This window comes from Heloderma suspectum, chromosome 4 (assembly GCF_057233095.1).
Source record: "Heloderma suspectum isolate Gila_16-S chromosome 4, 16-S_ref, whole genome shotgun sequence".
NCBI lineage: Eukaryota > Metazoa > Chordata > Lepidosauria > Squamata > Helodermatidae > Heloderma > Heloderma suspectum.
Genome location: NC_139461.1, coordinates 306,361,114 through 306,373,475, shown reverse-complemented (window position 1 = coordinate 306,373,475; position 12,362 = coordinate 306,361,114). Strand labels below are relative to the sequence as shown.

The 12,362-nt window shown below is 48.0% G+C and overlaps 1 protein-coding gene across 1 annotated transcript in view; it reads right to left on the bottom strand.

The window, feature by feature from the left end:
- Positions 1–4,117, bottom strand: part of LOC146348972 (uncharacterized) — a 39,760-nt gene extending 35,643 nt beyond the window's left edge. Inside the window, exon 1 of the transcript XR_014789941.1 lies at positions 3,929–4,117. The gene's annotated coding sequence lies outside the window, so the exon portion shown is untranslated. The remainder of the gene's footprint in view (positions 1–3,928) is intronic.
- Positions 4,118–12,362: the final 8,245 nt, after the last annotated feature.

Below are 12,362 nucleotides of genomic sequence, written 5' to 3'. Positions count from 1 at the left end.
ACACACACACTTCGATACTGCAGCCCTGATACATTTCAGGAAGTCCCTGCAGCTGTGTGTGCATGTGTGTTGCGGGGAGGGGGTTGTTTAATGTAAAGGGACTGTAACTCTGATCACAGCTCTTTAACATCTTGTCTAGTTTGGTCCTGAACTAAACATTTCATTGAAAAGCGAATGGGACATGGTTACTTCAAGTTCCCACCCTCCACATCCCTAGCAACAATGCACTCTATTTCCCAAAGTCCAGCGCCAACCAAAGACATTTTGCTGCCTGAAGCAAAGAACAAAATGGAACCCTCTCCCATTCCATGTACAAAAACCAACTGGACTGTTTCTTCAACACTGACAATGGAACAGCATCCTCCACTGCACCTGAATGCAGGTTAGCTTTGGGGGCAGAGGGCAGGTCGTTTGGCACCCAGCTTTCTCTCCTAATGCCCTGCTGCCGCCTCCCAGCACCTGCCGCCTGAGGAGACCGCCTCACTCTGCCTAATGGCAGGGCCAGCCCTGACAAAGACCTCATCTCTTTACCCAGCATTCTATACCTTCCTGAAAGCCAGACTCTTAGGTCACAATCCTATGCATGTTTAGACAGAAAAAAATCCTACAGCTCCCAGCATCACCCCACCGGCCTTGCTGGGAGTTGTAGGACTTTTTTCTGTCTACACATGCATAGGATTGCACCTTTAGGCACTTAAGTGCTTTAGAATATTTATATGTGGTTCTGAAAATCAAAATAATGCAATGGCAGGTACAAAGGGTTGGTTTTGTTTGTTTCAAAACGTTCTTCTCTATCGAACACATCACACAAGTATAAAACAATATGGCCTTTTGTTCCAGAAGCTTTGCACAGTTTGCTCGTTAGGATTTTTAAATGTCCTTATCCCTTCAATGAACCCCACGTCATGTCTTCCTGGAGCAATTCATTGAACGATGGTGATTCCTGAGAGATACTCTCTTTAGTGCTCTTCAGTGAAAGATTTTGATGGAAATAAGGCTGTAGCAGGGGCTGCTGGTTGGTTTTTACTGGCATCAATGAAAGGCTGAACACATTTATGAGTGTGATTTTTTTCTTTTTTCTTTGCTGTTTGTTTGTTAGTTTGTTTAAGGAAATCTAATTTAGGGGGCTGAACCAAAAGTGAATGGCACTTTTTCACAAATAGTTGCAGCAGCTTTTTGGGGGCTGGGCCTTCAGAATGGGGTGAAGGTATCTGCAAGAATGCGAGAGGCAGAGTTAGTGCAGAACTGGCCCAGTTTCCCTGACAACTGGGATGACAACAGCAGGGGTAGATATTTCAGAGGAAGGGCAATTGATTCCATTTGCCCAGAGTGATATCTTCATGATGTTCTGGCTGAACATCAGGAGAAACTTCCTGACTGTCAGAGCAAGACGAGAATGGAACCAATGACCTAGGGAGGTGGTGGGCTCTCCCAGACTAGAGGCATTCAAGAGGAGGCTGGAGAGCCATCTGTCAGGGATGCTCTGACTTAGATTCCTGCATTAAGCAGGGGGTTGGACTCGATGGCTTTGTAGGCCCCTTCCAATCCTACTATTCTATGGTTCTATGACTCTATGATTCACATAGCCAAATCTGATTGGCTGGGATTGGCCCATGAAAGAGAAGCTCTAAATAAACAAATGGAATCAGAGCAGTAGCAGAGAAAAGAAACTGCAAAAAATGCTGAAAGTAAGGAATTAGAAAACATTTTATCACCCTCCAAGGGCAGCATACCTATTGCCCCAGACATATTGGCAGGCAAACATTCAACACACAGCCCCTAATTGTGTTTGCATTTCCAGCAGATTTTGTATCAGCAACAAGCTTATTGTTTTGTTATGTTGTGCAGTATTGGGGCTGTGGCCCCAGAGGTGATCGACGTAACTTGTCCTTTCTTAACAAATCGGCTCTACGTACTGAATAATTGAACACTTACGTTGTGTTCCAAACGGCAGCTTTGGGAGTCATTATTGCACAATGCTATCTACTTGGAACTCGCTTTCTTTATCACACGGAAGGGAATTGAATCGGTTTAAGATGGCACAGTGTATGCTTTGGAGAGCTCTTCAGTCTGTTCCAATATCCTTTCAGGGAAAACAACCTCAAAGACACTCTCTTGTGCTTCAAAGACATGAAATGATAGATTTTATCATAAGTATCCTCCCAGCCACTTGAAATCATCATTAACCTGTTATTGCTGAGACAATCATCAACGACTGGGATTGTAAAACCAAATAGTTACTTATTAAAACAGCTGCCAACACAATGTCATTTAGCAGATTTTTCACTCATCTCTAATGTTCGGAAAAGAGCATGTGGTTCAGTCCTCCAGGGATTATGCCACAGGGAGGGAGATGTTTGGATATGTAATCCCCCCCCTCTAAAATCCCCCCACATAAGCAAAGCTGTCTGGTTGGTGTGATTCAGTTCTAAGTGAGAAATACACCCTGCCAGAAATTTAAGTGAAGATGACTTTATTCAGAGAGAGAGAAAAAACCTTCCAAAATCTCCCTGCATCTGAAAACTACATCATCAGAGAGAAATATTGAGCTAAAGGCATTGTCTACATGCACAGATATAAACTGGGGGGGGGGGGGATATTCAAACCTGGGATTCCTCTTATGCATTCAGACAGGAGGTACAGTTCCATGAGGACCAGACCACACACTAGAGCAGAAGAAAATAGGGAATAGGGAACCTAAATCAATCAAAGAATTGGAACATCTCCTTACTATGAGGCATCTGCACTACGGAGTTAATCTGGTTTCACAGTCATTCCTTCCCAGGGACCCCTGGGAACTGTAGTTCTATGAGTGGTATTGGAACTCTCTTGCTCAGCCGGAGGAAAGCCTCTTAAACACAATTGGCTGCAGCCAGTCAGGTGATATTTCCTAATCTTTATAAAAGCTTCCTTCCAAGGGAGGCTTCCTCTCTGGCCTAAATAAAAGGAGCTGTGTTCCTTGTGGAAGCTACAAGTTGCCTTCACTTCACTACACCTCACCTCGCCCAATCCCATTTGACAGAAGCTGGCTCTGGGAGCATTAATCGTTTTAATAAATTTGCACATTACCATTAGCAAAATAAAGTCACATTTTTAAGATATTGAAAGAAGTATAAGCATAGCTTACACTCTAATAAATAAAACTGCTGTTCATTGTTAGGGGGAAAGCTATATATATCAAGCTAAATAAAGCTATTTTGTTTTATTTTTAATTATGTATCATAGTAACACACTGGAACAAAACTGACTTTAAAATGTAAGTGTACTTTTAACTCAGCTCCATTGAATAAAAATGGCCCTACTCTGATGAAGCTGCTAAAGCTTTGGTTGATTAATCTAGTGGTTAAATCTGGATGCCCTAATTAGAAAGTCAATTAATATGTTTTAAAATAAACAGAGACCACTGGTAGGGAACAGCCGTAACAAAGGTGGTTTGCCTTCAGCCCCCTAATTGTCTAATGAACAACGAATGTGCAGCCTCATTAAATTTCTCAATAATTTGCCATGTGGGCAGCAGCTATTGTTTTATGGCTCATTAGGACTTTTCATTATTTTACTATGAGCACATTAATATATTTAGCATCTCAGAAGTGGGTAAAAGGTGGACAGATGGGAACAGGATTTCTTCCACTTGCATGGGAAGCATGCTTCCCAAAAAGGTAGACTGTATCCTTTATCTAAACTGGCCTTCCACAAGCTGGTGCCCTCCGTATGTTGGACTGCAACCCCCGTTATTCCCAGTTGCAGTCCAACACATCCGGAGGGCACCAGTTTGGGGAAGGCTGGTCTAATCCCTGGTAGTCTGCAGACAGCTGGCAACAGCCATAGGAGTCAAAACAAAACAAAACAAAACAAAACACCAACTGTTGTTACATGCATACCTCATCTCTCCCAAGCCGATAATAAATATTTTACAGAGAGATCTTACCATTTGCCCAACTGTCAAGGCTGACAGATCTTCTTGGATCTGGCTTTGTTGTTGAATGCCCAAGTGCAGGGGCAGTGTCAAGAGTAAACATGGCTGGGCATTTGCCAAGGGCCCACACCCCTGCAGGGGCCCACTGACAAGAGCGCCCTGGACTTACTCCGCTTCTTCGTTATTGCAACCTTCTTGTTCACCTCGCTCTCGCTCTGGCCCAGAGACAACAAAGGAAGGAGGAGCAGGAGGTGCCCTTGCCAACTTCCTCACTGGCCCTGCCTATTACACAAGCAAATCGTAGCAATGAGAGTGAGAAGGCAGATTGACAGAGGGAGGGCGCCCGTGGAGAGTGTCTTGCCTGAAGGCCCGAAAAGACCTGGAGCCGACAGTGCCCAGGCTGCATGCATGGCAAGAAGCATCTTTTACTAGCTGAGACTTGTGTGCCAACTGTGGCCTGTCCCGGGCCCAAGCTACGTGGAAACGCGTTCATAAGCATTTCTGGTTTTATCCCAGATTTTCATGAATCAGCTTTGGTCCATCAGCATCACATGAAGGAAGAAAGGCAGAGTATACACTAGCTAAAAATTTGCTTTCACAAGTCACACCAGAGTACTTTAAGCTGCCTTACTTTGGGGTCGGGCAGAGCCCCGCTAGTAGAACTGAACGTCCTCAACTGCAGAGATGCTGCTCAGTGAATGACAGAAGCTTGCTCTCCGCCCCTCTCCCTGCTCAGGGAAGTTTAATGGAAGACATGAATAATGTCCAGCAGTTGACCCCACACCTCTCCCCTTGCATCCACTTTGAAGCAGCAGTATAGAAGCCCGGGGACAAACGGGCAGACAGGAGGTGCCTGCCCAGGTGGAAGCTCAGCCTGCCACCTCGCTAGGTCCTGCACAGAGGGAAAGGGCTGAAGATGCCTCCCTCTGCTGGTGTTCTGGAGCTGCCGCCGGTGGCAGCAGCTGCCTCTGCTTCCCCGCTTGGCAGACACCGAAGCCTCCGTGCTTAGTTATCAATATGCAGAGGCAGAGAGGTGGCTCCACTGCCGAGCCGGCTGTGGCCAGGTTGTCAGGGTGGATGCTGAGCCCATAGAATCCCAGAGTAGTTCTGATTCTGAGGAAGACGAGTCGCTCCTGGGAGAGGAGCATGCTCCTCTTTCTCAGGGCCAACAGCTGATGGAGGTTCCTCCCACCGGCATTCCTGGCATAGATAGCAGTCCTGGGAGTGAGAGAGCGTGGGAAGAAGACTTGCTGGACGCGCGATGCCGACGCAGGGAGCGGCGCCAAATGGGGGGCACGGAAAGGAGGCGTAGTGCCCAGTTGGCACGCAAACAACGGTTGCGCCCAGAGGATCCAAGGGGAAAGGGGAGGGACTCTCCGTAGCCCTTAAGTTCAGGGTCTGCCAGTGATTCTCCTTCAAACAGGGACCAACTGTTCCAGCTTAGGGCATAGGTACTCTGCTGCTTATATCTAGTTGCTAACAGTAGAGTTGCTAAGTTGTAAAAGAGGAATAAAGCTTTGAAAAGAATCCCTTTGTCTGTGTCTGGACTTGGCTACTGGATTAGACTGAGAGAGGCCTCCAAGGAGCCCTTGACACAGGTTCCTTCTGGAGAGGTTAAGGGGAGGGTGCAGCTACTGCTGCTGCTTTTGGCCTTGGCCCCAAACTCTTGTTCCAGCAGGAAAGCCTCCTCTTTCTCCCCGCCCCCACAGGAAAACCACACACACAGGGGAAACAGGCTACTATTGTCAATGGGGAAAGCAAGCTACTCCGCTATTCTGAATGAACGAAACAGTGCAACTGTGTTCTTATGAAAGGCAGTGTGCTTTTGCCAGTGGGGAAAGCAAGCTACTCCGCTATTTTGAATGAACGAAACAGCGCAACTGTGTTCTTGTGAATGGCAGGCTGCTTTTGCCAATGGGGAAAGCAAGCTACTCCGCTATTCTGAATGATCGAAACAGCGCAACTGTGTTCTTATGAATGGCAGGCTGCTTTTGCCAATGGGGAAAGCAAGCTACTCCGCTATTCCGAATGAACAAAACAGCGCAACTGTGTAATTAAGAATTGCAGGCTGCTTTTGCCAATGAGGAAAGCAAGCTGCTCCACTATTCTGAATGATCGAAACAGCGCAAATGTGTTCTTATGAATGGCAGGCTGCTTTTGCCAACGGGGAAAGCAAGCTACTCCGCTATTCTGAATGAATGTAACAGCGCAACTGCGTTCTGATGAATGGCAAGCCACTTTTATCAATCAGGAAAGCATGCTACTCTGCTATCCTGAATGAATGAGACAGTCCCACTAAGTGGGAAAGGATGCCTGTGTCCAAAAGCACCCTGGGCTTCCCAACCCCTTGACCATAGAATAGTAGGGTTGGAAGCAGCCTATAAGACCATCAAGTCCAACCCTCTGCTCAATGCAGGAATTCAAGTCAAAGCATCCCTGACACATGGCTGTCCAGCTTCATCTTGAATGCCTCTAGTTTCGGAGAGCCCACCACCTCCCGAGGTAATTGGTTCCATTGTTGTATTGTTCTAACAGTCAGGAAGCTTTTCCTGATGTTCAGCCAGAATCTGGCTTCCTGTCACTTGAGCCCATGATTCCGTGTCCTGCACTCTGGGATGATGGAGAAGAGATCCTGGCCTTCCTCTCTGTGACCACCTTTCAAGTACTTGAAGAGTGCTATCATATCTCTCCTTAGTCTTCTCTTCTCAGGGCTAAATATGCCCGGGTCTTGCAGTCTCTCTTCATAGGGCTTTGTTTCCATTCCCCTGATCATCTTCATTACCCTCTTCTGAACCCTCTCCAGCTTGTCTGCATCCTTCTTAAAGTGTGGTGCCCAGAACTGGACACAGGACTCAAGATGAGGCCTAATGAGTGCTGAGTAGAGGGGAACTAGTACTTCCTGGGATTTGGAAGCTATGCTTCTATTAATGCAGCCCAAAAGAGCATTGGCTTTTTTTGCAGCCACATCACATTGTTGGCTCATATTCAGCTTGTGATTGACAACAATTCCAAGATCCTTCTCGCTTGTAGTATTGTTGAGCCACGTATCCCCCATCTTGGAGCTGTGCATTTGGTTTCTTTTTCCTAGGTGCAGAACTTGGCATTTATCCCTATGAAATGTCATTCTGTTGTTTTCTGCCCAGCGCTCCAGTCTATCAAGATCATTTTGAATTCTGTTTCTGTCTTCCAAAGTACTAGCTATCCCGCCCAATTTTGTGTCATCTGCAAATTTGATCAGCATTCCCTGCACCTCCTCCTCCAAGTCAGTAATAAAAATATTGAAGAGCACTGGGCCCAGGACCAGGTCACTGCCAGACCACAGAAACACCATGCCCAGCATTTAATATGGGGGGACCGGGCACACTGCAGCCGAACTGTTCTAGAGCCATGTTTAAGGCAAACAACCACGAAAACAACTTTCAAAAAATGTACCTTTTCCAAGAGGGAAACTGTGGGGTGGCTGTGGACTGGCAACAGCGTCATCTGTCACTAATGACCCTGATGTGTTCTCCCTCCACATTAAACTGACCGTGTAGATTGGGCCCTGGATGGAGATAGCCTGAGCATAGATATCTACATTCTGGTAACATCCACTTTAGATTATTGCGATGTGCTGGATGCGAGGCTGCCTTTGGAGACAGCTCAGAAACCTCATCTGGGGCAAGATACAGCAGCTAGATTACTGACTGGGAGCATGGAACATAATTTGCAGTCTCAGAGCAGCTGGCTCACAGTCTGGTTCTGGGTACAATTCTGTGGTATCGGAAGCCAGGGGAAGGATTTGTCAAGTTGTTATTATTTATTTATAATACTTTTATACTGCTTAATATGTTAAAATCCCAAAGCAGTTCACATTACAATACCAGTTAAAAATAATAAATAATTAAAAACATAACACCTTAAGAATAAAATAGGGTAGCAGAGTCCTTCACAGGGCAGGAAAAACCTGTGGGAACAGGTGTGTTTTCAAGAGGCACTTGAAGTTTCTTCTTCTTGAATTATACGTGGGAGAGTGTTCCAGTGCGTGGGTGCCACCACTGAGAAGGTCTGCTTATATACCTGCTGTTATTCCATTGGCCATGGAACAACCAGTAAGACCTCCTCAGAAGGTCTCAGGGATCGACTTGGTGTATATAAGGGAAGATGGTCAGATAGGAATCCTGATCCCAAGTTATTTAGGGCTTTGTATGTCAACAAGGAAACCTTGAACATGGTTCCATCATATCCCACCACCACCCCTTCAACTTCCCCTAATGAAGGCCAGCTGCAGCCTACCATCAAGACTGGAGCTCTGGAAAGTCTGGAGTGGTTCAACAGATGGAACTGCCAAGTTCAGGCCATTTAACAGCAGAGCAAGCAGCAGTCTAGCTGCCTCCTTCAATTCCGAGTTGAGCAATTGCAGAAAGGATTCAGGAAAAGGCATCACAGTATCAGATGGGGCATCAGAAAGAAAGACCTCTGCAGCCCCTTCCTGAGCAGGATCTTCCACAGAAGCTGCTTGAAGCAGAAGGTGGCTTAGGCAGTTTTGATGGCCTTGTTTAGAATAACAGGGAAATGGTCCTGATGAAAAAGTCTACATTATGACAGGGTCACCGCGGTTTCGTCACCCCCCAACAAGTCCCAGTCTTCTCCCCCAGACCCTTGGGAGGAGAGCGCTTCATGCTCGAAGAGGGGGCCCGCATGAATGCTGAGGGCTCTTCCAATGGGATTATCGCCCTGAGGCTGACGTGCCAGGGAGGCACTTGACAGGGAAGGAGAACCGGATGGACACCTTCTCAATGATGCCTCAGGTTGGCTTACAAATGGCTTACAATGGCTTACATGGTATGGCTTCATGGCTTACAAATGAAGGAATACTGGAGTTTTGATGAAATCAGCATGGCTCCGCACATGGCTCCATGAAGGACTGCACTGCACCATTATAAATCCCTGATGGAAACAAAACTTCCGGGTGGGGCGGGGGGATTGGAAGTGAATGACACCAGACTGGCAGGGGCTGCTCAGCCAATAGGAGAGGCTCCCCCTCCAAGCTCTACTCCCCTTAATGGCAATCTCGGGAACAAGCCTCACTGACCGCAACGGGATTTACTTCTGAGTAGGCTTCCCAGACCAATGCCCCATTCTGCACATTTTTCCCCTTTCCCTCTAAATACCAGGCTACCGCATTAGCAGGCACCCCTGAATAAATGTGCTATCACATGATAGCGCAAATGCATGATAGCGCCTTTTCGGGGAAAAACCTCACTGACTAGAACCCCTAAACTAGTGCAATAATGCGCTACCATGAGATAGCCTTTAATACTGCATGTTTCTTCTGGTAACTCTCTTTCATTCATACCTCAGGAAACCTTTCACCCAATAAACGGGGGGGAGGGATTATATAATTTCATGCGACACTACCTAAGCTGCAATCCTATGGTCCCTGGGAGGGTGTTCCAGGGGCCACATGAGAGATCAGCTCTCCCTCCGTGAATGCAGAGAGAGAAGTCCACCCTTCGAAAGGAGATCCAACCTCAGATGCTCCCCCACCCAGCAGAAACCTCCCTGACTCTCTGATGACAGTAGAGGCAAAAAGGGGGACAGATCAAAGCCCTCCTGCTCTCCCGACATGCCCCTGGACCTGAGGGAAATGTATGCCAGTCCTGGAGCTGGTATTCACAATTGTGAAGTGCTTAGCCCCAGGTTCCTTTGTAGTCAAGCTGCCGAGTCAGCTTTCTCGTCAAACACCTTTACTATGCAAACTACAGACAGATAACCATTGCCGCAGGCTACAGGCATAATCCACAGACTGCAGTTAGGAGCCAGCTTCACTAACTGACTCTGTAGAATACAGTCCCGCATAAGCTACAGGTGGCTATCCTGAGATGCAGCTAGGGATGGACGGGCGCCCCATCCCCGTCTGGGATCTCCAGGCGCCCGCTGAGCCCCTGCCCCCACTCACACACCCCTGGACCCATGTCCGAGGGGCCCCCCACTGCCAATGGGATCGTCCATCCTCCAGATGTTTAGCCTGCAGCTGGTTATCCTCCTCTCCATCCTTGCAAGTCTCGCTGATCTCCTGCTCCTGCAACCTTGACACTTCAAAACCACCTTTCCCCTCCCCCTCTGACTCAGGCCCATGTCTTCTTGGGGTGCATCTGCACAAGTGCTGGGCCCAGTCCCTCCAGTAATTTCCCTCCTATTGCACCCAGTGGGAGGGAAATAACTGAAGAAAGAAAAACTGAAAAGTAACAAACACACAAAAACACTGCTTCTCCCTCCTTTCTGCCCTGCTGGTGTGAGCCCTTGAAGGTGGTTCCTCTGCCATCAGATCTCACCAGCACCAACACCACCCCCGGATGGATCAGTTGCTAAACATACTCACAATACTATTTCTTTGTCTGTTTACTTAATTGGATGTAGAGCCCACCTTCTCTCAAGGGCTTGAGATATGTAGCAGCATAGCCTTCCCAAAGATGGGTTGGACTACAACTCCCATCATCCCCAGCCAATGGTCTGGGATAGTGGAAATTGTGGTCCAAATATCTGGAGGGCTTCAGGCTGGGGAAGACTGATATAGATGGTAACTTCTGTACACCAGGTCTAGTCATTCTAGTTATTAGTAGAAAATCTCCTCTCTCACAGCTTCACTAATACTGCCTTGAGTAGTCACTAAAAACACACAAAAGGAATGCTTTGTCTCCATGTTTTCCCAAACAGAAGGTCTAAGGCGACTTTACTGCGGTAGCTTCTTTGCAAGAGGACTAGACATATCTCTTTAGCTCTTTATTTAGCAGGCAGTGCTCGTACCAAAGTAGCATCAGTTCCCAAAACTGACCGCAGCATACCCCCCCCCCCAAAAAAAAATATGCATACTGCTTCTCCAGTAATCAGCTTCAAAATGTATTTCCTCAGTCCCTTTTCAAGGTAAATTCACACTGTAAACTATCCCTTTCAGCCACTGGAAGGTACCTGCCCCAGTGAAATAAAGACTAACTAGATGGGACATTAATGTTCCTGTTTACCATAGCTACCAGGCTGTGTACATAAGAACCCAGAAAGGGCTCTCTTCATTCATGACCGACAAAAAAAAAATTGCCAAGCCAAATCAGACCAATGGTTCAACTGGTTAAAGGGGAAAAAAATGGCCAAGGGCTCCTAGAACTACTAATTCAGTGTGGTGTAGTGGTGAGAGTGTTGGACTGGGAGCTAGGAGATCCAGGTTCTAGCCCCCATTCGGCCATGGAAGCTCACTGGGTGACCCAGACTCTCAACCCAACCTACCTCACAGGGTTGTTGTTGTGAGGATAAAATGGAGAGAAGGAGGATTATGTACACCACCTTGGGTTCATAGAATCATAGAATAGTAGGGTTGGAAGGGGCCTATAAGACCGCCGAGTCCAACCCCCTGCTCAATGCAGGAATCCAAGTCAGAGCATCCCTGACAGATGGCTCTCCAGCCTCGTCTAGAATGCCTCAAGAAGAAAAAAGTTGTTCCTTGCCTTGCAAGAGGAAAAAAGGTGGGATATAAACTCAATAATAATAATCAGTAAGCAAAAGGCAACGTGCCATGGCTGCTTTTTTCCTGAAAAAGCAAGTGGCCAGCACTAAGCATGGTGGGTGCTTGCTTTTTTTAAGTGTGCTGAATGAACGTAACCTGCTTTTTGACCCTTAGAACTGTGGTCGTCGCCGGCCAGTACAGTGCCTGAGCAAGGGAGACATCCTGTGGCCAAGGCGGCGCAGAGTCCCTGCCAAAACAACAAAACGGTGTGGCTTTTTGACCAGGTAGGAGCAACGGTCATAGCAATAATGATGCAAGTACAGCAATAAATAATGCTTGGCATTTAGGTAACGCACGCGAAGGCGACCTGGCGCCCTCCAGACGCTTTAGCCTTCAGGTTGCCTACACTTGACGTAGCGCTGTTCGGTGTCCAAAGCCCTTGACGCGCGTTATCTTACTGCGGGCTTCAGAACGACCTTGTGAGGTAGCCGTTTGCGGACGGGTGGCCTTTCGCCGGCATGTTGCAGCAGAAGCAAGGAAGAGCCGCGCAGCGCCTTAGGGCGCGATCCTATGCATGTTCAGACAGAAAGAAAAGCCCTGCAACTCCCAGCATCCCCGGCCGGCTGGCCGGCCGGGGATGCTGGGAGTTGCAGGGCTTTTCTTTCTGTCTGAACATGCATAGGATCGCACTCCTAGGAGCTGCTGGACAGATCCCCGCTGGCGCGGCAGGCGCGTGCAGGGCGCCACGCGCCTCCGCTGTTTTCCGCGCGAGGGAGGTCAGTACTATTACCCTCCATATTGCGGGGGGGGGGGCGGCCGGGGCCGAGAAACGGTCACGAGGCCGCCTCGTGGATTCGCGGCGGCGGCGGCGGCCGAACTCAGGCCCTGCCGCGCGGTCGCTTTATCGCCACTGTCGTCATCCTCGCCGCCGCCCCTCGGCGCGGCGCCGGGACCGCTTTCTCCTTC